The 25,712-nt window shown below is 40.0% G+C and overlaps 1 protein-coding gene across 4 annotated transcripts in view; it reads left to right on the forward strand.

Annotated features, from left to right (window-relative positions):
• SLC9A9 (solute carrier family 9 member A9) overlaps positions 1-25,712 on the forward strand; it is a 651,239-nt gene that overhangs the window by 469,017 nt on the left and 156,510 nt on the right. The window lies entirely within an intron of this gene.

Below are 25,712 nucleotides of genomic sequence, written 5' to 3' on the forward strand. Positions count from 1 at the left end.
AGAAAATTGCTGCTACATTTCCCAGAAATGAAGAATCAGTGAACTCAGAGCTGGATATTTTAAGAAAGGAAACTGATAGGTTTCTACAAGATACTTCTCATAAACCCAGATCAACTTGGAAATTTATAGTGGCTTGATTGTGAGGGACCAAAATGGTTCCACACTAGTGACTGAATCTAAACGTGTTGATTAAAACACTTTTTTAGGTGTTCACAGCCTTGGAAGTAAAGTCCTGATTATGACCTGAGCCAATAATAGCCAGTAAACAGCTAATTACATTATAACGTGTGTTTTTTAATTGTTAATTATAATAAAAGAAGAAACAACCCAACAATAATTTGCCAGTTCGTACATCTGTGAAGTTTAAATGGGAAAATTGCCTCTTGTCTCAGCAAGGATGTAATTGATTCTTGGGCACTTAACAATATAATACCAGTTGCTGCCTGTTCTTTCTTCCTTCAAAGAGCTGACACCATTATGTCACTGATATAAATGGAATCTTGAAGGTGCATCAAAAATTCTCTGCCTTTTGAGAAAAAAAAAAAAAAAAAAAAGCCAGTGTGACTCTTTAGTTCAGAACAGGGGCATATTCAAGTAGGCATCCCAGGGTCAAGGTTAAAGTTCAGCCCAGCTGGAGATTTTCACTCTTTTCTATGGGGTGAGGTGGAGCCCATCTTGTCATGTTAGCAATGGTCATTGTGAACCTCTAAAATGTTTGAAAGTACCATTTTAAAAGACTGCCAAATGAGAGAGCAAAGAGGCTTTGTCAGAGCCCATCTGCTCTCATGTCAACCAAAGCTAACTGAAAAAGAACTCAAGGTTCTTAAAACTGAATTTAATTAGTGGAGATGGACCAAAACAATATGCCTTGAGAGGTAACTAGCAAAATATTAGCCTTACTCCCCACCCCCAATCTCAGCTCCTCATATTGCATTATTCCTGCTTGATATTAATTATCCAAAGGGCAGAAAAGGAATAATTTCCAAGAATCAACATCAAAGTGCTATCTGTGTTTCCTTCCCAACAAGAACATTGGTTTAATTTCAATTTTTTAATTTCCATTTTTAATTGAATTAGCAACTCTTGGTACTGTATACACTTTAATCCTTTATAATAGGCCCTGTGTATATAATTTTAAACTGCTTTAGAAATATCTTGTCAATGTATAACCACTTTTTCTTCATATTAATGCCTAGATTATTCCTAACACAATATTTTGGCCTGATATGATAATTATGTGTGTATATATATATATATATATATATATATATATATATATATATTTTAAAAAAACTAATCCCCATTGGGCCCCACATCAAAAAGTGTATATCCAAAGATTACAAACATATCAGTGTTATTTTAAACTCTCTCAGTCTGTGAAATCTACAGCCGTCTGCCTGAATAATAGGACTGACCACAGAGCAGATGTTTTCTAGCTGAATTCTATTTCTAGCTGAACAAGTCAGGAAGAATACACCAGATCTCTCTCCCTGGCATATGCCCTGAGGGGAAAAGATCACAGAGAATCATGTCATTGCCTACCAAGTAAGAAAAACAACCAGTAATATTCAGAACAGATTGTATTAAGTACTTCATTGTTGCTAACTCACAGGAAATCTATGTAGGTGCTTTTATTATCCCCATTTTACAGACCAAGAAAGTAAGTCGCAGATGATTTAGGCCACAAGTCATGTGGTAAAGAACCCTCCTGCCCATGCAGGAGACATAAGTGACATGGGTTTGATCTCTGGGTCTGGAAGATCCCCTGGAGGAAGAAATGGCAACCCACTCCAGTATTCTCGACTGGAGAATCCTATGGATGGGGGAGTCTGGTAGGCTACAGTCTAATGGGATCGCAAAGAGTCAGACATGACTGAGTGACTGTGCACGTGCATCACAAAGCTAGTTTTTACAAAGCTGGGATTCAAATCCAGAGCCTAATAAGTATCTTTAACCACTTTACTGTAACCCCTGCATGCACTATCTATGTTCCTTTCACTGTTGCTTTTGTTTTGAGATTTTTATTGTGAGGAAGATAATTTTTTATCTTGAAAAATATCAACCAAATTTTTTTTTTCTCAAAAGGCAAGCAAAAAAATAGTTGCAAACACAATACAAAGAACTTTTATTTCCTGGACCATTTGAAAGTCATTCACCTGATAAATCTTCACCTTTAAATACATTAATTAGCATGTAATTCCAATAAACCAGATACTCTCCTGCATAACCACAACACAACCACCAAGATTAGGAATTTAACATTCAAAATATTTCTTTGGTCTAATCCTTACACCCCATTCACATTTCACCAGTTTACCACTAATGTCCCATAAAGCCAAAGACAGTTCAAAATCATGTCTGTTGCATTTTTTGGTCACATCTCATTGGTCACCTTTAATCTGGAACAGCTCCACAATCTTTTAAGTTTCATGACCTTTATACCTTTGAAAATTACAGGCCAGATCTTCCATAGAGACCCTTCCTTTGGTGGGCGTCTGATATTTCCTTGTGATTAGATTCAGATTTTGCACCTTTAATGGAAATACGACAGAAATGATGCTGAGTTCTCTTTCATGCTATCAGGGACCCAAGTCTTAGAGTTGTCACACTGATCACTAAATTAAGATGATGTCAACCAGGTTTCTCCACTGTAAAGTTACTCCATAATTAATAAGTTTTCTGTGAGGAGATATTTTGAAGTTACATAAATAGTCCAGCTGATAATTTCAAGCCATTCATTTATTTATGAATATCAGTGAAGGTGTGTGCTTTTATTCAGTTGTTATAACGTATTACTATTGTTATTTATTTTGATGTTCCAATTTTCTTCCGTTGGCCTGTTAGGAGTTTCTTCAACCTATCTACTTTATCTTTTTTAATTTTTCCACCGTTTTTAAAGCACTTCCTTGCTAACTGACACAAGATGATGTTCCAGGCTCATCTTGTAGCTTCCCCACTGCAGCCTTGGCATCAACCATTTCTCTAAAGATTCTTGGTTTCTTTTAATGAAGAATGGTGTTTAGGAAGGAAGATGTGGTGTTGGTGTGCTCATACTGGTGCTTTAAAGCTGGCCCTCTGGGTAGAATTTAGAATCTGTGTGTGGCTATATATGCCTTTATATACGAGTTCCCACCAGTGCCTTTAATGCTCGTCTAACACCATTCTAGTCTTTCCCTCTCCGTAGCTGTAGCTCCCTTCTCTGACAGCAAGAAAGCTAACAGCCTGTGCTCTTAACCATCCTACTCTATTGTTTGCCTCTGGGGACTCAAGAAAAAGGAAGAAAATTGGACTAAAACCTAGGCTTGAGTCCTGGGTCTCCTTTTCAATAGCTGTATGATCTTGAACAAGTCACTTAGCGATGGTTTGTCATTCTTTGTCTGGAAAATAGCTGTGACCATAATACCTATTTCAGGAGGACACAGAGGGTGGAATTCAGAGCAAAGGGACACTCACTGGCTGTATGGCTTTGGGAAAATGACTCAACTACTCTGAGCCTTATTACTTCATTTTAAAAATGTAAATAATGCGACCGCCAAACTCTCAAGTGGTTGTGCTATTTATCATATACAAAATTGCTTGGAAGAGTGCCTGGTAGATAGAAACAATTAATAAATAATTATTCCCTTCACCTTTCTCCTCACCATAACATTAAGTAATAATAATAATAACACACCTATAATTATAGCTATACAGAGTAAAAGATGTCCAACACAAGTTAAGATGATCATGGAATCTCTTAAGTACTGTCCAGTGAGATGAGCTTCTAAAATAGCAACTGAGTATAAAAAGTTGCATTTTTATGGCATTTTCACCTTCTCTGAATATTTCCAAGGCATGATGAAACTAGGAGGAAGAGATGACTGCGCTAACAATAAAGGGTACATTTAAGAAAATTTTACCATCGTGTTTTAACTTTGAGTAATAATAAATAATGATGGCTTTGGTTGATTGAATGCATCTTGTATTAGGAACGCTGCAAACTCATTGCTAATCGTTACAACATCCCAGCAAGGAAGGGCATTTCGTAGATTAGAGAACTGCAGTTTGGAAAACTTAAATGTCTTCCTAAGGCTACACAGCCAGTAAATGAGTGGGTCCAGACTGGATCCAATGTGTGAAGGTCTTCAGACCATCCAGGCACTGTCACATTACTCCTAGTGAAAAACATACCCAGGACATGACCCTGCCCGGCTGATCTGTGGAAGTCTGACCATGTCCCATTTAGTCAGAGACAAAATAGCTAACAGTGAATTTAGAACATCACCTCCAGCTTCAAGCATTCCACACTCCTCGTGCTCCAGAAATTCAAGAGCACAATGATTAGAGTTTTTTGGCATCTTGTTGCCAGAGTATTTCTGTCACACAACTAGAAGAGTTGGCATCTGCTCAGGGACCAAAAAGGCTCCCACTGAGAATGAAATAAATTCAGCATCATCGACCTGTTCTTTTTCCTTACATAGCTTGTTTTTCACAGGCTCTTGTGTCTGTGGGGGTTTACCTGTATCCTTTTTGTACTTTCCCTACCCATTTGTCTGATCCCCAGCTAGACTGAGTTCTGAGGATACAAGGAGAGCGTTTTGGTCATCTTTATCTCATTTGTGCTAAAACAGGGCAGGTCCTTCATAGATAAATGTTGGCAGTCAGGATAGATGGTGCTTGTGATCATTATCCTTAATAATGTGAGGAATGAGGGGGTTACATACAATAATAAGGAAGTAAGGAAATAGCCTAGTTAGAGGTAAGTAGATCTATTCTAAATTTTATCAGAAAGTAAATATTTTAAAGACACAAACTTTCTAACTTCTTTCCAAGGGTGTGGTTCAGAGCATGGAGTCCAGGCAAGGCAGCCTGGTTGAATTTTCAGTCAAATATTTCTTCACTGTGTGACCTCATGCAGGTTACTTAAGCTCCCTGTGCCCTACCTGTAAAATGGGGTTGTTGTGCAAAATGGATGTGTTCATATATGTAAAGGGCCTGGCACTTGGCGAGTGCTATGTCAGTATGAGCCTTCGTTGTAGTATTCTGCCGTTGTTGCTTTGGTACAAAGAGATTAAGACCCCGATAGGGTAATAAAAAGAAAACATAGGACCCAAAGCCACATAAACTAAGAAAATACTTTTTATCCAAAGTACTCTACAAATTAGATTACCATAAACTGGTCATTTACACATGTGGTCTCAGGGGAAGGGGACAAGGAAACGAGAATGAAGCTACAACAAGGTGAGAAGATGCTAGTATAGTTCACTTCATCATTAACATAATATATTGTGGAAAAACCAACACAATCATTGTGTAATGCAGACATTAGTGCAGCGTGAACACACACCCCTGCAAGGAAGGACAATCGATCAGAAAGCAACTCCGTGCCTTCTCCCTGCAGCACCCTGGGTTGCTGGAGGTTGCAAGAAATTCACACAATCAAGCCTTTGTTTTCACTTTAAATTCATGATCTCGAGACGCAAATCGGCACTCAGTATTACTCAGCAAGCTTGCTAGATTTCTCTAGAAGGGTCATTTTTCCCCTTCTCTTACACATCTAATTCATTCCTTCTCTAGCCCTCGCCAGCCTCCCACAGCCCCTCCTCCATACTCCACATCAGCTAATGATCTTGTTTCAGGCTTCACAGAGAAAACAGAAGCCAGCAGGCACACATCCCTCACCCTCCACCAGCAGACCTGCCACCCAACTTCACTTGCTCCCATCTTCTTTTCCCAACACAGTCAAGAGCATTTTCCTTAAGAAGCACGTGCCTAGGGCTGACTGAACTGCCCATGCTTCAGTTCAAGGAACTGCCCTGGGTCCCCTGCTACTAAACTCAAGCAAGAAGAACAGAAAAAGACAATAAGAGTCAACGCTGAGTGTTTACCAGATGCTAAGATTTTTTCATATATTAAATTTCTTGATTCACCACAAGCCTACAAGGTGAATGGTATTATGGGCCCCACATTACAGATAAATCAAAGGCACAGAAAGGCTAAGTAATCTGCCCTAGGTCACAATACCACTAACTGGTGAACCCAGACATCTGGCTCCAGAGACTGAATTCTTACACTGGTACAGTCTCACCATGAAGCATGGGTGGCAGATATGGGAAGAAGAGGTAATAAATTATTAATTGGTGGCACTAATGGTAAAGAACCTGCCTGCCAATGCAGGAGACATAAGAGACGCAGGTTCAATCCCTGGGTTGGGAAGATCCCCTGGAGGAGGGCATGGCAACCCACTCCAGTATTCTTGCCTGGAAAATCCCATGGACAGAGGAGTCTGAGGGGATACAGTCCATGGAGTCACAGGGTCAGACACAACTGAAGCGACTTAGCACACACATGTCAGTCTTTCTGTGCTCAGAACAGACCCTCCTGCTGGGTCTCCTTCCTTCCTGGGGGTTGAGTAAGAATTAGCCAAGTGGGACGCTATCGTAGAGGAACACAAGAAATGCGCGTAACCAAGCTCCTTGCTCTAGAGAGTAAGACTGCAGAATCCTCGTACTCCTTCCTTTGAGAGTCTCCCATCATCTCAGCCTCTGTGACCATCACACAGAGCAAAGTTGTGATCTTCCCAAAGTTAGAGTTCCTCTGGGCCCTGGAAACTACTCTTCCTCAGGTATGGGGAGAGCCCTTGAGGGGCTTCAGTCTGCTCAAGCTGCCAGATCAAAATAGCAGAAATTGGAGCTTAAACAATTTATTTCTCACAGTTCTGGAGGCTGGGAAGTCCAAGATCAAGGTCCCAGCATATTCAGTTCCTAGTAAGCAGCCTCTTCCTGCCTTGCAGGTAATTGTCTTCTGACTATGTCCTCACATGGCCTTTCTTCAGTGTGTGCTAGTGGAGAGAGAGATCTTTTTCCCTCTTCCTCTTCTTTGTCATCATTGTTGTTGTTCAGTTACTCAGTCACGTCTGACTCTGCGACCCCATGGACTGCAGCATGCCAGGCTTCCCTGTCCTTTACTATCGCCTAGTGTTTGCTCAGATTCATGTCCACTGAGTCGGTGATGCTGTCTAACCACCTCAGCCTCTGCTGCCTTCTTCTCCTTTTGCCTTCCATCTTTCCCAGCATTGGGGTCTTTTCCATTGAGTCTGTTTCCTCTTCTTGTAAGGCTACTAATCCTATGGGATTAGGACCTCACCCTTATTTAACCTAAATTACCTCCTAAAAGCTTTATTTCCAAACATAGCTACATTGAGGGCCAGAGCTTCAACATATGAATTTTCGGGGATTCAACTCAGTCCATAGCAAGGAGTGTTTCAGAGCTTTCTGCTATAGTTGCCACCACCTTGAGACCAGTAGAGCAGTCATCCAGCTTGGAAAGAGCCTCCTAACCAAGTAGAAGACTTGCCCCTTCCCCTCTCTAAGGCAACCTCTCCCCTGAACTCTGAATTCTATCCTCTCTCACTTCTTAGATCTTCCCTCCCTTGGCCCTCTTTTCTGTACCATCAATATCTCCCTTTCGACCAGAGGGCTAATACCAGCATCCCAAATGTTGTCCTATGCCCTGCCCTCCTGCAGCACTGCTACAGAATCAGGGAAGGAACCTGAGCAAGATGTCATTTAGACTCTGTTCAGTCTAGCTTTTATGAAGAAATGGCTTGATTGTCAAGCTATAGTAGATATCTGATATATACATATATGTATTTATAAAATATAGATCTATATTATCTGTACTAAATGTGAGCATGTGCACATATATACACATACCAATATACACAAATACACACATGTAGATACATACAAATATATACACATGTACATGTATGTACAGATTTACACATGCACACTCCTGCACATGAAAATATACTCACATATGCACAGACAGGTATACAGATATATGCACATATATAAAGGCATATACAACTTTACCCACACAGGCACATATACACAACATATACAGTCACATATACACATACAGACATACACATATGCACACATAGTCTCGAAGAGGTTGCAAAGAGGAAAGGAGAGATTGGAATGCAATTATAAAAACAAATGGTGTGAAAGCCAAAAAGAAAGAAAAGATCAGACTGAATCTCTGCCTTTCCACTGAGTACTGACTGTTCCATTTTCAGCACATTTTTTCAGAACCTGCTATGTATCTGGCCTGAGTGAGGCACTTGCCCTTGCCTTCAAATGGCCCATTTAAAGCAACAGTATGCTTAATGAGATTTTTCAAGGGGGCAATAGGCTCCTTTCCAGGAAGAGCTGGAGTATATTCTCACCCAGAGAAGGCTGCTGCTAATGCATCTGCACAATAAACACATAAGCATGCACACACTCACTCAGTTAATGCTTCTGATCTCTATAACTTAGTACCTTCAATATGACTTCCTAAGCAAGAGCAAGAAAATGGCACTGTGAGAACGGCTACTTCAAGGGACCTCAGGCAGGAAAATGATTAAAGCAGTCAAGATTAGACTGTTGATTATCCAATAGCATTATTTTTGCTCATTCCCAGTCACACAGAGGTCTGGTGACAGGTGAAGGGTTCTTCAGAAGGTTCTGGTTGGTCTTTCCCCCCACAGGACACTCTTCTTTCCACACAGTAACTTAGCATAATAGCTCCTGGTCCCCTGTGCCAAGTCCAGCTTCTCTAAAACATGGGAGTCTGTGGGCAGGTGAGAGGAGGGTGAGCCCTGCTTCATTATAGTCAGCTGCCTTGGGAAAGGCATCTCCCAACTCTTCTTGGGCATTCTGTAGGACTGAACCTTGCTTGACTAATCATTCTACTTCTTAACATGATGCATTTTTCAAGCTTCCTGAAATGTCAGAGTCATATCCCCCTCCAGCTTATCCTTGTAATGGTTCATGTATGACCCTATGTACCACAAGCTGCCAGGCTCCTCTGTCATGAGGATTCTCCAGGCAAGAACACTGGAGTGGGTTGCCAAGCTCTCCTCCAGGGGATCTTCCCAACCCAGGGATCGAGCCTGCATCTCTTGTGTCTCCTGCATTGGCTGATGGGTCCTTTACCATTAATGCTGGCTGGGAAGCACTCATGTATGACAGGTCTTATGAAAAGTGAACCTCTGGCCTTCAGCCAGCCATATTCTACCTGATGAAGCTGCTTACTCCCAGACAACTGAGGAGAAGGCTGTGCATGACATTCAGTGGTAATGACTGACCACAAACCCAATTACTCCGTATCTCATCCCTTTCCTTACAATAGCACCTCTGTAGGGTTGTAGAAAATAATTGGAACTCCTTCCCGTGAGATTCAGAGGCCTTTTCTAAAGGTGCAAGTCTGTAAACTGAGGCAGAGGACATCAGTTCTTCTGTTAAACTCCAGCATGCTACCTGTAATTTTAAAAAAAAGAAAGAAAGAAAGAAAGAAAGCTCAGGATTGGTCCACCAATGTCCAGTTCAATCATTTTCCATTGTCAGTTCAACACTACAAAGATTAAGCATTCATTTTATGAAAGACGCTGTGAGAAGAGAGGAAATAGACCCAGAACCTGTCCTCATGTTATTTAGGATCTGGAGTGGGAGAGGCAGAGGCGTACGCAGTAATTTGAGAAAAGTCTGGTTGTATTAAGTGCTGCCACTGGGGAACAACCAGGACTAATAGGAGTACCAAGGGAGGGAGACATAAATTCCAGTTGAGACTTCCTGTCAAAGGTGGTATCTGAATCAGAGAACTAGGAGGATGCCAGAAGTCAGAGACAGGGAAAAGGGTGAGACGTCCATATGAAGGGAACTGTACATTGATCCAGAAGGGGGCCGCATGACATGGGGCTGGAGAAAGTGAGGAGTCAGGTATGACATCAAGTTCAGTGCATCCTATGTAAGAAAAGTACAGCTCCAAGGCCTAGGGTTTGGATGTCGTGCTTAGGAAACGGGGAGCCACTTAACGGTGTTAGTATTGTCATGCCTACCTTTTAGAAAGATAACTTGGAATCTGAGAAGGTGACTGCCAGAAAGAAAGCATGGACTTGGCCCCAGTCCTTCTCAGTCCCTTCTCTAGAGTCAATAGAAATGAAATTAGAGTCAGAGTTCAGAGAATGCATCAAGGGAGAGCATGCTGGGGACTTCAGACTCCATGGCGATGTCGACTGAAAATAAGAATCCTATGTGAGAGTTGTGAGTTAAGTTTTATTAGGGGCAAAATGAAGGCTATAGCCCAAGAGACAGCACCTCAGAGAGCTCTGAGGAACTGCTCTGAAGAGGTAGGGGGTGGGGGGAGGTCAGTATATATGTGATTTTGGTGAAGGGAGAGTACATGCAGTCAAGCATGTACTTTTTGGCAGAAAGTTGCTGCTAGTCACGAGAAGCAGATGTCTCCATTAATGATTTTGGTGCTTTTCTAGATATGAGAAGGTGCAAGAATTTGAGCTCATAGTTTTTCTCCTGAAAATAACTATCTGAAGGCTTGTTTTGCCAGTTTTTCCCAGAGCACAGAGTGTCTTGTTCCTGATCCCCACACTGAACTCCTTTCAAGGGTTGTTGAAGGTCAGCAGCTGCAGTGGCTCATAATTTAATCTTTGTAGAGGTAGGTGGTGAGTGCCAATTTGTAGTTGGCAGCAGCCAGCAAGACCTGATGACCAACAGCAAAGGAGGAGCTGTAACGTGAGGACCTTCAACGTTGTGACTCCCTAAAGAACCGCATCTGGCCGATGTCTTTCTGACCTGCTTGAAAGGGGGCTATGTGTCTCCTGACTACACATGTTGAATTCAAAGAGGTCACCAACTTACACTCACCCTCTTCAACCTACATGGGACCTCCCTTGTGGCCTGGATTCTGTTATATTGAGAGAATTTGACCCGTATCTCAGCAGACAGTTGGGCTTCCCTGGCAGCTCAGACAGTAGAGAATCTGCCTGCAATGTAGGAGACCTGGGTTCGATCCCTGAGTTGGGAAGATCCCCTGGAAAAGGAAACGGCAACCCACTCCAGTAGTCTTGCCTGGGAAATCGCATGGACAGAGGAGCCTGGTGGGCTACAGTCCATGGGGTCACAAAAGAGCTGAACATGACTGAGCAACTAACAAAGCTTCCACCCAATCTCAACAGAAGGTAACAATTTGCCTACTTGTTGGCCATCAACCCACAAAAATGGACACTGGCATGCCTCCTGCCCCTTGCTCTGTTTTTGCTGATAGAATTCCCCAACTGGCTGACTGGCACAAGTATTAGGGGAGCCCACAAGATCAGAAAGTAATGAAAAATTACAACCCACTTCAGGGGACTCTGTAGCCAGAGGAAGAAAGACATGGCTGAGCAAGTAGAGCTGGCAACTTCATTTACAGTAGAACTAATGAAAGAGAGAGAGGGGACATTAATAAAAGTAATTAGAACAAGATATAATTAGAGCACAGAAAGGCCTGCTGGAAACCAGAAGGATATTTCTGAGTTTTCAAAGTTCAGTAGACAAATTGAAAAAATGAATGTTCACTGCTGAGAATAGAATTCATGTTCTGAGAGATCAAGTGAAAGAAATATCTCAAGACGCAGAAAGCTCGTCCCCAAAGTAGAACTCACGTGGAACAAGCAAAGAGCCCTAGAAGACACATCCAGAGAATCTACCATGTTAACCTAAGAAGCAACAAGTGCACAAGAAATAAGAAAGTAATGGGAGAAAATGCTCCCTAAACTTGGACCTTCAGATCAAGAAGATGAGTTAAGAGGGGAAAACAGCAACAATAAACCTGAGACATACTCTAGTGAAATTTCTACATGCCCCTGCTCACCCATATGCCTGTGTCACCAGTCTAGGGCTACAGTTGGCATATCAAGGTGATATATAAGCAAAAATATGTTTCTTCCCTGGTGACTCAGATGGTAAAGAATCTGCCTGCAATGAAGGAGACTAGGGTTCAGTCCCTGGATGGGGAAGACCCCCTGGAGAAGAGAATGGCTACCCAATCCAGTTATTCCTGCCCGGAGAATTCCATGGACAGAGGAGCTTGGCAGGCTACAGTCCATGAGGTTGCAAAGAGACACAACTGAGAAACTTTCACTCACATAATATATTTCATAATATATATAATATATATATATTCATAATATGTATTCACTCACTCAGTCTAATATAATAGGCTCATCCCAGAGAAGTACAGCCAAACTCTAGAATGAGAGAGAAGAAAGCTCTATTCTTTCCACCCATCTCCTCTGCCACTCTGTTTGCAGGGACTGTCCTGGGAGATTGGGGCTGGAGGGCGGGGGCAGACAGAAACAGGCAGGGTCAGCATTTCCTCAATCAGGCCTCATTATTCAGCTCTAACGTCCTACTTAGGGAACAAGGGAGCTTCTCAAGAGACTTGTTCCGAAAGTAATTAAACACAACTACACAGTTGTAGCTCAATGACTATTAAATACAGCTTTAGCACTTCAGCTCAGTTTATGTTTGTCCTCAGTCCTGCCCCCGCATCCCAGAACCCCAGCAACACATCACTGAGAAATCTAGACCTTGGGAATCAAATAAAAGAATCATTGGTCAAGATCTCATAATATTCAGATAACTTTTAAAAACAAATCTTGTAATAAACATTCTGGATTCCATCCAAGTCAATCTTCCTTTATAACTTCTATAAAAGCAGCAGGTCAATCATAGTATTTGTTTGAGAGGAGGGGAAAAAGCCAGACAGTGAAGCATCCAGGAAAGATTTTTTCTGTCCTATGCCTCTACTTAGGCCAGCTTTGTTTTCCCTTTAATGTTGAAGAACAGCTTCAGGCAAAGTAGGTGGTTTAGTCGCTAAGCCGTGTCCAACTCTTTGTGACCCAATGGACTGTAGCCCAACACGCTTCTCTGTCCATGGGATTTCCCAGGGAAGAATACTGGAGTGGATTGACCATCTCCTTCTCCAGGGAATCTTCCTGACCCAGTGATCTTGAACCCAGACCTCCTGCATTGTAGGCAGTCTCTTTACCAACTGAGCCACCAAGAAAGCCCTCAGGCAAAGTATATTTGCTTAACTCTCTACCACAAATTTATGCCATGTTAATTTAGTCTTTTGGTGAAGAGGTTTAACTAGTGAATGAAATGGAAAGGTTGAATACTGGCAGCTGATTTTAATTACACTTTTCTAGCACTTTGATTGAGTCTATGCTTTGTTGCTGAGAGGCTAAGTCACTAGTCTGGACTCTCAGAGATGCTTACAATATGGAGAGCTCAGGTTGGTGTTCCAGCTATGAACCTATGTCTGAGAATTTCTGACCAGTATCCCAAAAAGTTTTCTCCCAAGTTCAGGCCATGGAAGATCAGATCATTGTGTTTAGCCACCACTCTTCAGTCAAAAGAAATAGCAGGACATCACATCATTTACAACTGAAGCCTAAGTTTTTCTTTGAATTACTACCGTTCACAGGCACAGTGACCTGACCTCATTCCAAATGAGCCCAAATCATGCTCAAGGAAAATAAAGCTACAGATACCCAAAGTAGTTCTGAGAACCACTGATATATCACTAGAGAAAAATGATATTCCTGAGCCCAGAATTAACTTCCCACATTCTTAGGAAATTGTCAAAATATATCTGGGCTGGCATTTTCTTTTCTTCTTCTTTTCCCTTTCTTTGTGTGCAGCTCTTTTGTAAAGTTGGTCCTCATTTCTCCTGGCTGGTGATGCTTATCAGCAGCCCAAATAAAATGATGGCAAAATGGCCTTATTCTTCATCTTTTTTAAGTTGCACCTATTTCTGAAGAGTGAATAATAGTATATATTTGGAAATTTAGCCAGGATTTTTCTTCTCCTTTATGTGCTAAGATTATTTTTCTCATGTGGTACCAATGTTTTTGTCTCTTTGCATCAACTGAAAATGAGCTTTTAATAATGCTCCAGAGTAAAGGGTCTTTCGTCATAGGCTTACAAATTTTGAGACATGAAGCATTTCATCTGAAGAATTTCACATATCTAATAAAAAGTTCAGAAATCTGAAAGGTACTCACTAAGGTAGTTTCCCTCAAGGTCATTTGTTGAAGAATTGACTGCTATTGAGATATTCTTTTTACATCTTTGTGCTTTCTTTGAGGACATCTTACATACAAATTGGATGCAGTGCTATTATTCTCATCAGCATCATTTCTTAACAAGTCTTAACATGATTAGCTGCATGTCAGCCTATTAATCATTGAGTACCCTCTCTCTGTCCTAAAGCAGAATGTGAGACCTTTGATTTTAGTTCCCTGATACCCAAAATGTGGTCCAAAGGCCAGCAGCAATCATATCTCCTAAGAGCTTGTTAGAAACTCAGAATCCCAGGCCCCACACACACCTACTGTTGTGGACGGAACTGTGTAACCACCCCAGGTTCGTATGTTGATGCTAACTACCCCTCCCCACAGTGTGACTGTTTCGGAGATAGGGCCTATTAGGAGGTAAAGTGTGGAAGTGTTATTCACTCAGTTGTGTCTGGCTCTGCAACTCCATGCTTTTCTGTCCGTGGGATTCTCTAGGCAAGAGGACTGGAGTGGATAGCCATTTTCTTCTTCAGGGAATCTTCCCAACCCAGAGATTGAACCTGGGTCTCCTGGATTGCAGGCAGATTCTTTACAATCTGATTAAGATTAAATGAGGTCATAAATGTGGGGCCCCAATCCTTTAGAATTAATCTCCTTATAAGAGACACTGGAGAGCTTGTGTTCTTTCTCAACACACATACACATACACACAAAAGAGGTCACATGAGCACATAGTGAGAACCCAACAATGGGCAATCCAGGAATAGATCTTACTAGTAACCAAATCAGCCATTACTTTGATCTAGGACATCCCAGCCTCCAAAACTGTAAGAAATAAATGTCTGTGGTGGAAGCAGCCCAATCTATGGTATTTTGTCATGGCAGCCCAAGCTGACTAAAACTCTTCTGACCCAAATTCTTCATTCTAACAAGATCCTCATTAAATTATGAGGATTACATTATTACAAGATGCATATTAAATTATGAGAAAGACACTGCTTAGTTACCTTGAAAAAGACATTATTTAAACCTATCCCCTATTATTTCATTTTCACATAAGTTCAGTTCAGTTACTCAGTCATGTCACTCAGTTCAGTTCAGTTACGTCATGCCCAGCTCTTTGCAACCCCATGGACTGCAGCACGCCAGGCCTCCCTGTCCATCATCAACACCCGGAGTTTACTCAAACTCATGTCCATTGAGTCGGTGATGCCATCCAACCATCTCATCCTCTGTCGTCCCCTTCTCCTCCTGCTATCAATCTTTCCCTGCATCAGGGTCTTTTCGAATGAGTCAGCTCTTCACATAGGTGGCCAAAGTATTGGAGTTTCAGCTTCAGCATCAGTCCTTCCAATGAATATTCAGGACTGATTTCCTTTAGGATAGACTGGTTAGATCTCCTTGCAGTCAAAGGGACTCTCAAGAGTCTTCTCCAACACCACAGTTCAAAAGCATCAATTCTTCAGTGCTCAGCTTTCTTTATAGTCCAACTCTCACATCCATACTTGATTACTGGAAAAATCATAGCTTTGACTAGACAGACTTTTGTTGGCAAAGTAATGTCTCTGCTTTTGAATATGCTGTCTATGTTGGTCATAACTTTTCTTCCAAGGAAGAAGTGTCTTTTAATTTCATGCCTGCAGTCACCATCTGCAGTGATTTTGGAGCCCCGAATATAAAGTCTGTCACTGTTTTCACCATTTCCCCATCTATTTCCCATGAAGTGATGGGACTGAATGTCATGATCTTAGTTTTCTGAATGTTGAGTTTTAAGCCAACTTTTTCACTCTCCTCTTTCACCTTCATCAAGAGACTCTTTAGTTCTTCTTCACTTTCTTCCATAATGGTAGTGTCATCTGCATATCTGAGGTTATTGATATTTCTCTCGGCAATCTTGATTCCAGCTTGTGTTTCATCCAGCCTGGCATTTCTCATGATGTACTCTGCACATAAGTTAAATAAGCAGGGCCTTAATATACTCCTTTTTCTGTTTAACCAGTCTCTTTTTCCATGTCTAGTTCTAACTGTTGCTTCCTGACCTGCATACAGATTTCTCAGGAGGCAGGTCAGTTGGTCTGGTATTCCCATCTCTTTCAGAATTTTCCACAGTTTGTTGTGGTCTGCACAGTCAAAGGCTTTGCCATAGTCATTAAAGCAGAAATAGATGTTTTTCTGGAACTCTCTTGCTTTTTTGATAATCCAAAGGATGTTGACAATTTGATCTCTGGTTCCTCTGCCTTTTCTAAATGCAAGTTGAATATCTGGAAGTTCGCAGTTCAGGTACTGTTAAAGCTTGGAGAATTTTGAGCATTACTTTACTAGCATGTGAGATGAGTGAAACTGTGTGGAAGTTTGAACATTATTTGGCATTGCCTTTCTTTGGGGTTGGAATGAAAACTGACCTTTTCCAGTCCTGTGGCAACTGCTGAGTTTTCCAAATATGCTTGCATATTGAGTACAGCACTTTCACAGCATCATCTTTTAGGATTTGACATAGCTCAACTGGAATTCCATCACCTCCACTAGCTTTGTTCATAGTGATGCTTCCTAAGGCCCACTTGACTTTGTGTTCCAGGATATCTAGCTCTAGGTTGGTGATCACACCATCATGATTATCTGAGTCATGAAGATCTTTTTTATATAGTTCTTCTGTGTATTCTTGCCACCTCTTCTTAATATCTTATGCTTCTGTTAGGTCCATACCATTTCTATCCTTTATTGTGCACATCTTTGCATGAAAATTTCCCTTGGTATCTCTAATTTTCTTGAAGAAATCTCTAGACTTTTCCATTCTATTGTTTTCCTCTATCTCTTTGCACTGGTCACTGAAGAAGGCTTTCTTATCTCTCCTTGCTATTCTTTGGAACTTTGCATTCAAATGGGTATATTTTCCTTTTCTCCTTTGCCTTTCACTTCTCTTCTATTCACAGCTGTTTGTAAGACCTCCTCAGACAACCATTTTGCCATTTTTCATTTCTTTTCCTTGGGGATGGTCTTGATCCCTGCCTCCTGTACAATGTCAGGAACCTCCTACCATAGTTCTTCAGGCACTCTATCAGATCTAATCCTTTGAATATATTTGTCACTTCCACTGTTATAATCACTATATAAAAGGACTGGGAAACTCTTGGAGGGCACAAACAGAGCTTTGTGTGCACCAGGACCCAGGAGAAAGAAGCAGTGACCCCACACTGCAAGTGATCCAGACTTGCCTGTAAGTGTCCAGGAGTCTCCGGCGGAGACGTGGATTGGCGGTGGCCTGCTGCAGGGCTGGGGACACTGAATGTAGCAGTTCATGCATGGGACCTTTTGAAGGAGGTCACCATTATCTTCATTACCTCCACCATAGTTTGGCCCCAGGTAAATAACAGGAGGGAACACAGTCCCACCCATTAATATAAAATTGGATTAAAGATTTCCTAAATATGGCCCCACCCATCAGAACTAGACCCAATTTCCCCCTAGTCAGTCTCTCCCATCAGGAAACTTCCACAAGCTTCTTACCCTTCTCCATCAGAGGGCAGACAGACTGAAAACCACAATCACAGGAAACTAACCAATCTGATCACATGGACCACAGCCTTGTCTAACTCAGTGAAACTATGAGCTATGCTGTGTAGGGTCATCCAAGACAGACAGGTCATGGTGGAGAGTTCTGACAAAATGTGGTCCACTGGAGAAGGGAATGGCAAACCACTTTAGTATTCTTGCCTTGAGAACCCCATGAACAGTATGAAAAACCAAAAGATAGGACACTGAAAGATGAATTCCCCAGGTCGGTAGGTGCCCAATATGCTACTGGAGATCAGTGGATAAATAACTCCAGAGGGAATGATGAGACAGAGCCAAAGCAAAAACACCCAGCTGTGGATGTGATAGGTGATGGAAGTAAAGTCCAATTCTGTAAAGAGCAATATTGCATAGGAACCCGGAATGTTAGGTCCATGAATCAATCAAATTGGAAGTAGTCAAACAGGAGATGGCCAGAGTGAACATTGACATTTTAGGAATCAGTGAACTAAAATGGACTGGAATGGGAGAATGTAATTCAGATGACCATCTTATCTACTACTGTTGGCAAGAATCCCTTAGAAGAAATGGAGTAGCCATCATAGTCAACAAAAGAGTCCGAAATGCAGTACTTGGATGCAATCTCAAAAATGACAGAATGATCTCTGTTTGTTTCCAAGGCAAACCATTCAATATCACAATAATCCAAGCCTATGCCCCGACAAGTAATGCTGAAGAAGCTAAAGATGGACGGTGCTATGAAGACCTACAAGACCTTCTGGAACTAACACCCCAAAAAGATGTCCTTTTCATTATAGGGAACTGAAATGCAAAAGTAGGAAGTCAAGAAACACTTGGAGTAATGGGCAGATTTGTCCTTGGAGTACAGAATGAAGCAGGGCAAAGGTTAATAGAGTTTTGCCAAGAGAATGCACTGATCATAGCAAACACCCTCTTCCAACAACACAAGACTCTACACATGGACATCACCAGATGGTCAACACTGAAATCAGATTGATTATATTCTTTGAAGCCAAAGATGGAGAAGTTCTATCCAGTCAGCAAAAACAGGACCAGGAGCTGACTATGGCCAGATCATGAACTCCTTTATTCCCAAATTCAGACTTAAATTGAAGAAAATAGGGAAAACCACTAGGCCATTTTCCCATGGAAAGAACTTAAGCCATGGACAAACTTTGAAATGAACCTTAGAGTTGGTTAGGCTCTGACTTTTTGGTTCAGGAGAACTTTGCTAGCCTCAGTTTGCCAACCAATCTCTGAAGCAAAGAGAATCCTGGTTCTATGGTTAAGTGGAAAAGGTGCTCCTTAAAAGCAAACAAACAAACAAAGCGCTGTGCATCTGTGAGCCCAGAAAGTTACATGCCCTTTTCGGGAGAAGTCTATAAGAGGGTCAGCAGGAATTCTATGGTGCAAAACTGAACAAATAGCAGTTTTCGGATTATAACAAAGGCTTCCCATCCTACAGGTACCTTTATTTTTATGTGGTGTCCACCTGCTCTTCAGGGGGGTGGTTTCATCAAGTTTAAAGGGCTATATTGTTTGGAACCACATTTACTCCATTTCAGAAAACCTAGATAATTTTCCATTGGAAGTCAAGAAATACTTGTTTCTTCCTTCCTTCCTCCTTGGTGTTGATAATATTTTGTGAGATAGGGTGCTAGACCAAACATGCTTAATGGACAAATGTCTCTTTCTCAAAAAAGAACATTACAAATAGGAATTAGCATCTAAGATGACAAATGAGCAAGAAATGCATCTTTACTATAGGGTGGTACCAGGAAAATCCAGACCCATTTCTGGAGTAGGGGAAAAGAAGGTCTCTACTCTCTCTAAGTCTCTCTTCTACCACAGTAGTGGGAACATCCTAGGGCAGGCTTGCCACCTTTTCTTGTATGGTTTATGAGCTAATAATGATTTTTACATGTTTAAGTGGTTGAAGACACATTTCTTAAAGATTATTTCTTGACATATGAAAATTATTGGGAACAAAATGTCAGAGTTAACAATAAAGTATTGGAACATAGCCATTTATTCTTTCTATATTGTCTATGAGTGGGCTCATGCTACAACCACAGAGCTGAGTAGTTGCAACAGAGTATGGCCTAAATTAGGGCTTTCCAGGTGGTACAGTGGTAAAGAATCCACCTGCAAATGCTGGAGATGCTGGAGTCGAGGGTTCAAGTCCTGCATCAGGAAGATCCCCTGGCGTAGGGAATGGTAATCCACTCCAGTTTTCTTGCTGGAAAAATCAGTGGACAAATGAGCTTGGTGGGCTATAGTCCATGGGGTTCACAAAGGGTGAACTGAGCACATGGCCTAAATCACTACTGGCCTCTTACAGAATATATTTGCTGACTGCAGACCTAGGGGAATTGGACTGGGGGTCAAGTAAGAAAACCTAAATTGTTTCTAGACAAGTTTTTGGAATGTTGGTGATAATCTGTGGTGAAAATGATGATGCTTTTAATTTAGATTTTATTTTAAATACCAGTTGGATAGCTTAATCTCAGAATCAATTCCCCGGAATAGGCTGTTGGGGCCAAACAGTATGTGACTTTCAATATTACCTATTTGTTCTGTTCAATGCAAAAGAGTTGCAGTGATTTCTACCACTGACAGTTTAACCATATCTTTCCTGAATCCTAGGAACTAATGCCTTGCTAATGCCAGAGATTGTACCTGATTTAGTCCCTCATGTGTTTTCCTCACATTAATAAAGTCCAGGGTAATGTGGCAAGCTTCCCCTAAATTTTCTATTCTTTTTTTGTCATCACCATTCTGACTTCTTGGTCAGTAGTGACAGCAAAATAGAAATCCCCCTTGTTGCTTTCATTTTCTTCTAGTATAGTAATGAAATTGTCAGCAGGGAAAACCAAAAAATAATTAGGTGTCCTATGTGTAAAAAAAATAAAACAAAACAAAAAACCTTATACTTCCAACAGATATCTGGAGCACTGCACAGATATCCCAGCTGTAGGAGCTCTTCATTCACAATACTAAGAGATTAGGTCAAGGTCTCTATCTAGCCTCTAAGTCTGTATAATACTCCCAGAATATAATCCTTCCACTTCTCTTTCATCTATGGAGAAACACTCTTCATCTCACTTCTCCACTAAGATTTATTTATTTTTCACTTAATTGTGTGTCTTTAAACACACACACATGAGCTTCCCAGGTGTCACTAGTGGTAAAGAACCTGCCTGCCAATGCAGAAGACATAAGAGACGTGGGCTCAATCCCTGGTCGGGAAGATCCCTGGAGGAGGGAATGGCTACACACTCCAGTATTCTTGCCTGGAGAATCCAATAGACAGAGGAGCCTGGTGGGCTACGGTCCATAGGTCGCAAAGAGTCAGACATGACTGAAGGGACTTATTAGCAGGAATGCACAAACACACACACACTTACACACACAGTGCCTCTCCTCTAGTCTTAATGTTTATTTTGAGCCAGTCCTGTTTTTCCACTAGTCTTAATCAAATCATGTATTGTCCTTAACAAAAATTCTTAATACCAAGAAGAAAAAAGAGAGTGTTTATTGAGCGCCTAATGTTTTCTAGTAAATACACTGGGTGCCTTGTCGTCATCTCTGAATGTGATGTTAACTCTGCAGAGCAGGTCCTATTATCCTCTTTTTATAGATGAATAAACTAGTATTCATAGAAGGGATGTTTCTTGTCCATGGTCACACAGCTAAAAGGAGTGGGGCCAAAATTAAAACCTAAGTCATCCTGGTTCCAAAACCATCAGGCAAGGTAGCACAATCTGTACCTAAAGCATACAGGAGTATTTTAGGAGGCACAAGGATGAACTTTATTTTTTTAAGTTACACATTTGTGTTTAAACCCTAATATAATAGAAAAAGCAGTAAAGAACCTGCCTGTAATGCAAGAGACCACCTGTGAATCAGGAGACGCATGTTCAATCCTGGGGTCAGGAAGATTCCCTGGAGAAGGAAATGGCAACCTATTCCAGTATTATTGCCCAGGAAATCCCATGAACAGAGAGATGGGCAGGCTACAGTCTATGGAGTCACAAAAGAGTTGGACACAGCTGAGTGACCAAACACATAATAGAAAAAAAAAATCGTCATTTACCATCTAGGTCCAACATGCTTTTGCTTTTTATATTTAAAATATTTACAAATAATTTTCAGGAGAATAAAAGGATAGTGAAAAACAACTTTATTCAAAATTTTCATAAAGAATACAAACACAGAAAACAATTTTTGTTATATATTTTTCCTCTCTCTAGATACATAAGAGAGAGAAATCTCAACTTGGCAACATTCTCTGAGTTCAATTAATTTCTTGTCAACCGTCATGCACACACCTGAAACATACTCCAGATTTCAAACATATCACTAAGAGGTTCTAGCTTATCATTATTTATAGGCCTTCTTTCTGCATTTCCATCACAAAAGTGGGAAATTTTAATATTTAAAAAATTTTTTGATTAATCATAATTATGTTGAAGAGGTCATATTTTTAATTCCACATTATAGAACATTTCAATCTTAGATTTACAATACCAGTTAAAGTAATAATATCTATTGAATTATTTTAATTTTCTTTATATATATATCTGATTCAGCCTTTGTCTACTTATGAATCATATCAAATAATTTTGGCTCTCAGTTCAGTTCAGTCACTCAGTCATGTCCGACTCTTTGCGATCCCATGAATTGCAGCACGCCAGGCCTCCCTGTCCATCACCATCTCCCGGAGTTCACTCAGACTCACGTCCATCGAGTCAGTGATGCCATCCAGCCATCTCATCCTCTGACGTCCCCTTCTTCTCCTGCCCTCAATCCCTCCCAGCATCAGAATCTTTTCCAATGAGTCAACTCTTCTCATGAGGTGGCCAAAGTACTAGAGTTTCAGCTTTAGCATCATTCCTTCCAAAGAACACCTAGGGCTGATCTCCTTCAGAATGGACTGACTGGATGTCCTTGCAGTCCAAGGGACTCTCAAGAGTCTTCTCCAACACCACAGTTCAAAAGCATCAATTCTTCGGCACTCAGCTTTCTTCACAATCCAAATCTCACATCCATACATGACCACTGGAAAAACCATAGCCTTGACTAGACGGACCTTAGTCGGCAAAGTAATGTCTCTGCTTTTGAATATGCTATCTAGGTTGGTCATAACTTTTCTTCCAAGGAGTAAGCGTCTTTTAATTTCATGGCTGCAGTCACCATCTGCAATGATTTTGGTGCCCAGAAAAATAAAGTCTGATACTGTTTCCACTGTTTCCCATCATAAAAGATAGAAGAATAAGGAATATATTCTTTTAGAATCATGGGATAATCCAAGTTCTTGTTGCAAAATATTACATGATAAAGTTCTTCCTCTTCAATGACTAAATGGATGAGAATGCCATATTTCCTTTGTTCTCTTAGAATTATATTCATCACTCATGGATTCTGGAGTTTAAAACAATTCATCTAGGATATTGTTATCGGAAGAATTATGGTCTAAGATTTAGCTAATACAATCAATTCGACCATCATCCTTGGAGAATAGAGTTTTGTTGTCTCTGCATTTGTCTTCTCATTTGTCTAATAATTGTGAAATGTCTTCTACTGTAAAATCTATTGCTTTTCTCATTATGGGTGAGAAATGAAAAAACTCTGAGTTGTGTCCAGAGAAAGCAGACTATGACTACAAACCCTTCTGTCTTCTGTAAGACGCCTTTTATAGAAGATGATGCAATACTTTTTAACAGATAATGCAGTACTTGAGGCAACATAATAAGAGCATTAAGGATAATAAAATAATGACATATTGTCATTGCCTGTTGTACCTAGGCAATCCCATCAGTTTTCTTGTTTTCCTATTAATTTAGTATTTTTAGCATCTTTTGGAATAATGAGTGATGAGGACATAATTCCTAGAATGATAAAATAGCAAAATTGTCAAGACAGAAAAAATAAGATGACTAAGACTTTATAACATATTTTAGCTTTTTAAAAGGTCCAGTAGACCTATATTGGGATAATTTTTTTTAAGTGGTATTATTTTATTTTTTTAATATGTCAGATTTCTCTCTGAGCTTTGGAAGACTTATAAGAAGAAAAATGCTGTTAAATAGCAATATTTACAAATAAAGCTACTCAAAACATAAGTTAAAATTAGATCCAATGAATGTTGATGGTGTACGGGGGATAAAGGGATACATAAAATATATAGCTAGTATGTCAAACCATGATTTCACAGATATTACTGCTTAAGATAAACTAAGCTTGTAAGACATCAATTGAGCAGGACTTCCAAAACAGAGATAAACTACATAATTTGTCCAGGCAATTCACTAAACAAACTAATAAAAAATAGCAACATCATCATGCCCTAGGGGCAGGAGACAGGGCTAATCAGAATCCAGAATTGGTACAATATATATCTACAATGTCTATTTTTGACAAAATATTATAAACTATGGAAAGTAACAAGATAATGTGTCCCTTGAATAGGAAAACAACAACAAACAAGCAATTAAAAACTGCATTTGAATGGGGAACATGTGTACACCCATGGTGGATTTATATTGATGTATGGCAAAACCAATACAATATTGTAAAAAATAATAATAATAAAAACTGCATTTGAGGGATCCTGGGTGAAGGAGACAAATACTTCAAAGCAGCTATTATAAATATGTTCAAACAACGAAAACCATGAAACCATGTTTAAAAAAAATTAAAGGAAAAGCAGGATGACCATGGCTCACTGATAGGGAATATCAATAAGGACATAGAAATCATATTGAAACATAGAAATTTGGACGTTGAAAAATACAGCACTTGTTGAAATGGAAAATTCACTATAGGGGTTCAACTGTAGATTTGAACTGGAAAAAGAATCAGCAAACTTGAAGGTAGATAACTAGAAATTATACAATCTTAAAAACTAAAGAAAAGAATGAGGAAAAGTGAATAAATCCTCTGAGACACCATCAGGCACACAAACATGCTTGTAATAAGAGTACCAGAAGGAGAGGAAGGGCAGAAAAGTTATTCAAAGACATAATAGTGAAAATTTTCCAGGTATGATGAAAAACATTGATCTAAAACCTTCAGGTTCAATGAACTCCAAACAGAAAAAATGAAAAAAGAACCATATCTAGACATATTGTAGTCAAAATGTTGAAAGTAAAAGACAAAGAGAAAATCTTGAAAGCAACAGAGAAATAATGATTTACCACATAGAAGAAAATTCCAATGACATTACAGCTTACTTCTTATCAGAAACAAGTAGTCCAAAAAGCACTTGATAACACATTTTAAATGCTTCAAGAAAAAGAAACCGTTAGCCAAGAACGCTACATCTAGCAAAATTATCTTGCAAAAGTGGGGAAAGCATAAAGACATTCCAAGATAAACAAAGACTAAGAGAATTTGTAGCTAGCAAACCTGCCTTACAAATAATATTAAAGGAATTCTCCAAGCTCAAAAGAAATAACACTAGACTGTAATTTAATCCATATGAAAAACCAGAAGTCCTGGCAGAGGAAATCACCTATTAAGTATAAAAGACAACATAATTATGTATTTGTTTTCCTTTCTTCTCTTCATTAATTAGAAGACAGTAGGGTAAACAGTATCTATAACATTTAATTCTCGGGGCCTCTAGCATATAAAGATATGTGTTTGACCACAATAATACAAAAGAAAGAAAGCAAAGTAGTGAAATGAGATAATAACTCAAGTCCACAGGAAGAAATAAAGAATACCAGAAACAGTGAATAAGATTAATATAAAAAGTTTATAAATACATTTTTTGCTTTCTTCTTAATTTCTGAAAATGACGTGAGATTATATAAAGCACATTATAACACTATACTGTTGTGTTTGTAAGATATATAAATGTGATATATATCTATACATAGTATTAACAATATAAAAGAAGTGAGAAGGAATAGAGTGGAACAAATTTTCTATATCTCACTGGAATTAATTTAGTATAAACATGAAGTAGAATCTGATATGATGTATATTGTAATTCCCAGAGCAACCACTAAGAAAATTACTCAAAAAACATTTTAGAAGTTATTAGAAGAGTTAAAATGGTACACAGAAAGTATCCATTTAATACAAAAGAAAACAATAATGGAAGAACAGAGAAATAAAAAAACACATACTTACAAAGTCACTTCAGACATGTTCACCTCTTTGCGACCCTGTGGATCATAGCCCACCAGTCTCCTCCGTCCATGGGATTCTCCAGGCAAGAATACTGGAGTGGGTTGCCACTTCTTTCTCCAGGGGGCCTTCCCCACCCAAGGATCAGACCCACATC

This window comes from Ovis canadensis, chromosome 1, assembly GCF_042477335.2.
Source record: "Ovis canadensis isolate MfBH-ARS-UI-01 breed Bighorn chromosome 1, ARS-UI_OviCan_v2, whole genome shotgun sequence".
NCBI classification, from domain to species: Eukaryota; Metazoa; Chordata; class Mammalia; order Artiodactyla; family Bovidae; genus Ovis; species Ovis canadensis.